Here is a 4,087-nt window from a genome sequence, read left to right as displayed (position 1 = left end):
TACATGCAACTGTTAGACAAGCTTTTAGATTGTTTATTAGAGTAAAAGTCTTACAACTTGAAATCTTGATGTTTCTCTCTCCCCCCCCCCCCCCCCCCCCACCACAAATCGGTCACTGGAATTAAAGTAGCTTTTAAAAGTAATTGACATCTACTGGGATCATAACAACATATTTGTCCAAAAACACAAAAATGTTTTTCAATATATCCCAATTGACCAGACAATTTTACGATAATTATTGCACTTACTTAAGCTATCCATGAGCAATGGTACAGGAAGTATTATAAACTGGGCTGGAGATTGTGGTGCTTTCTATGGTCCTACTGCTTAAACCGACAGATCCCATAATTGTAAATAGCAAATATCTTAAAGCAACATCTCAAGTGGCAGAGTAAAGAATATTGCATAACTTAAGAGATACAGAACTTTCAAATATATTTGCACTGCCTACCTTTAGATTACCATGTTTTTGTTTGTTTGGCCCTTCTAAATTTATTACCCAAAATTATTTATATTCCAATTTTTGTTCTGCCTTGTTCATCAGATTCAACATATTTCCTGAAGATTGAATCATTTGTTGATCCTCCATTTCCCCCTCTCCAAACATTGTACCATGATGCTATTACAGCACTTACATAATTTTTCAAAATATCCCCTCCATTTCCAGTGGATTTTTAGTTCATGTTGAAGTTGTCCTTAACTCTCCACGATCTAGAGATAATCATCATCAAGGTTCACAAGTAGAGAATGGGAACTTGAGCAGAGTGTCTGGACCTGTAAGAACAGTTTTCAGAAAGGAATCAATACCTTCAGGACAAGGTGGGAGAAGAAAATAAAATTATATTTGATTTTTTATTGGAATATTGAACAGATTGGATTACCAGGAGATGAGGCTAGTTTTGCAATTACTTAAGAGCTAGTCGGTATATCTAGGCTGTTGTCAGATAACAAGGCATTAATTAACCAGTGTTGAAAATCAGCGATTTCGGCTTGTGAGATAAAAACAGATAAGGGGAAGAGATTGTCCAGCTGAAGCTGAAGATTAACATACATATTTGGGAAATTCAACTAAAAGTGAATTCTAAAATTTGTAAGTTATAAAAATATTTACAGGTAGGACTAGATTGATATGAACCATACAAAAACTAAATGAAGGACGCCACGCTGGTGCAGTGGTGAGCATTGCTGCCTCACGGCGCCAAGGACCCGAGTTTGATCCAGACCCCGGGTCACTATCCTTGTGGAGTTTGCACATTCTCCCCGTGTAGGGTGGGTCTCACCCCCACAACCCGCAAGATGTGCAGGGTAGGTGGATTGGCCATCTTAAATTGCCCCTTGGAAAATATTGGGTACTCTAAATTAATAAAGATTATGGATCTAGTATAAAATAAAGGGTATCTGGGAGTAATTATAAAAGCAATAATTTCAGCAGTTCAAAGAAGAGAGCAAATGCAGAGCTATTCATAACCGTCATTCTAACTCTGAAATCAGTCAATGATATGTATTCAAATCCCTGCAGCATATTGTTTAATTTTTGGGTCAGCTTGCTCTTAACATTACCTGTCAAATTCAATCACTTCAAATGGTTTCTCTCCTCCCTCCTTTGAAACGAGCCAGATCTATAAAATTAACCCTGAAATGAATCTCACTATTCAATATGAGTAACGTCTCAGCTTTTACAAATGCGATACGATCCAATTATATTAATTTTTAAAAAATATTTCTCGGGTGATAGCATAGATCAATTAGCGTTATAAATCAATATCATTGCATCAGTTCCTGTGGACATGGAAGAAACAGTCAAAAATCGTGACACCTTCATTAAAATTCAGATTGTTTTTGTAGTATAATTTTCCTCCTGTCTAGTCTACTCATTTTTTTCTATTATGCCTTAAAACAGTTGAAAAAATGCTTAGAGACCTTGATGCAATAGTGAGAGTAGCATTTCTACTGTGGGAAACCAACAGGAATTAAAGCATAGTAGACAGTCAAAACAAAATTTACATAAATTGCACTGTTCTAACATTTGCAATCCAAAGGGAAAAAATGCACCAACAATTTTATACACTTAACCTTTCTTTTAAACGTTTGACTTTTTCTAATTTCTTGCTACCGTTTTTCTCCTCTTTCCCCCAATAAATGCTTTAACTTTCAATTAGGGTCAGACTCCACAGATGCCAGATCTCTTGTTCAAGAAGCCATGCTTCGTAGGTAGGTCCAGATAGCAATGGTAGGTTAAATTGACTGATGGGCAAAGGAGAAGCATCACTGCAAGAGTCCAAACATGTTCTCGCTTGCACATTCCCGGGAGGTATTTCAACGTCAGATCTAGAGCAGAAAATCTGATTGATTTTTCCATCTCTACCCTGTGGCATCGTAGCACACCCACTGCTACCCCAGGTGCAATTAGTTACCTCACAACAGGCAGAAAATTGAAGTTTTAAATCCTCTCGTCAAAGGATCACCAAATACTGATGGAAAATCTTCAAAAAAATATATTTCTCTTGCCGACATGACATACAGCAATATTCACTCAAGCTCTAAGTATTTGTAACCAGCACAAAATGTTAACTCAATATTTTTAATTCAACTTACTCATTTTAATTTTCACTACCTGCATTCAATTTACATGTTAAACTCCTCAGGGCATTTGTACAAGCACTAAACATTGTAAAAAAAAAAGTAATAATGCATGTAAAAAGATTGATACTCATTACTTACTAAAGTTACAGTATTCTTATCAAAATATGCTGTGCCAAATTTTAATTCAGTTCAATATAATATCTATCTAGTCAATCATAGGCACAGATTGCAGAATAACCGAAAGCCAGAAATGGCTCATAAGGAATTTACAAATTAAATTAAACCAAAAATCTTCGTTAAACCTAAATATTAAATAGTTCTGCATTAAATGCATATCAAACAATGAAATAAATATGATCCACCAGTTGGTAAATGAAAGCGAATTCATTGATCCGCATTCATGCTGTATTGAGCAAGCATTGAAGATTCTTGTCAATTGTCCTGATTCTATCAGAATCAGTCAGTTCCTTGCTTCAGTCTTACCAGTAACTGGGATATGTAAAGCATTCTTTTGTTATCTATCTCTGGCTATTCTTCGCTTAGCTGAGAAATCTTCCTCACAGAATAGATCTTTCATCCTACCTAGCCTATCTTTGCTGCACTCAATCACTTCTGGCTGTGGCTTCGGCAGTAATAAAGACCTTTGAAACAACATTATCTCGCAATCTGCTGAAAACTAAGGTCCGTTCTTCCACCTACCTACCATCAGCTAATAGAAGTCCATTTGTTAAACTATCTTCCAAAAAGCAAAGTATACTATTTATTCACTGCTGGGGAAATCTTCAGGTTAAAAACTATAAACTCAAACTAGCTCAGTGATTTTAGCAGCTCTTAAAACTAATATGTGGTCCTTTCATTTCATAAAATTCACATTCACTTCATCTCAGCTGTTTGCACGGCACTTAACCAGATTTCACATAATACTGTGTTTATCCCTGTTGTGAGCCCTTAATCTGGGTTCATATTTCAAATCCTTTTGAGCAGCTTGATTGGAGCTGCCAAGTTATATGCTTTTTATTCTTTTGCATTACATTGCTGATGGCAGGAGTTGAAAATATAAATGTCACTAAACTGATCATGAAATAATGCAGTTTGCAAGTTTAGAATCCGAGAATCACTTGCTTAATATCCATCCTCTATCTCAGCAATATTGGTACTTTCGACAAATGACACAAGAATAATGCTGTTCCTTACACCCGCCCAATTAGCAACAGAATGCATGCAGGAACATGGCTTCAGAGTTATTTTTCTGTGATAATGCCGCTTCCCAACATACCTGCCTTTGTTAAATTGGCAGCAGATCTTTGTCTATTATTTCAATTTGTAGAACAGGTGACACTGCCTCAAACGTTTGACTGCCTGTACACTACACAACTAACAGTTGTGCTATTTGATTCTAGTACAATTTGGAGCATGTGTATAGTTCAAACTATCTTTCTCAAGACAAGGGCATTTTTGCACTTCAATGAGGAAACTGAATAAAATATAAACTCAAATTATTTCA

At 36.0% G+C, this 4,087-nt stretch overlaps 1 protein-coding gene across 4 annotated transcripts in view; it reads right to left on the bottom strand.

Annotated features, from left to right (window-relative positions):
- The window catches only part of LOC119969104 (T-lymphoma invasion and metastasis-inducing protein 1-like), a 420,850-nt gene that overhangs the window by 343,322 nt on the left and 73,441 nt on the right, over positions 1-4,087 (bottom strand). For all 4 annotated transcript variants that reach the window (XM_038802310.1, XM_038802316.1, XM_038802313.1 and 1 more), the window contains exon 2: positions 636-774. The gene's annotated coding sequence lies outside the window, so the exon portion shown is untranslated. The remainder of the gene's footprint in view (positions 1-635; positions 775-4,087) is intronic.

The sequence above is a fragment of the Scyliorhinus canicula genome, chromosome 7 (genome assembly GCF_902713615.1).
Source record: "Scyliorhinus canicula chromosome 7, sScyCan1.1, whole genome shotgun sequence".
Taxonomy (NCBI): domain Eukaryota; kingdom Metazoa; phylum Chordata; class Chondrichthyes; order Carcharhiniformes; family Scyliorhinidae; genus Scyliorhinus; species Scyliorhinus canicula.
The sequence above is the reverse complement of the archived record's forward strand: the minus strand, read 5'-3'. Positions and strand labels throughout refer to the sequence as shown.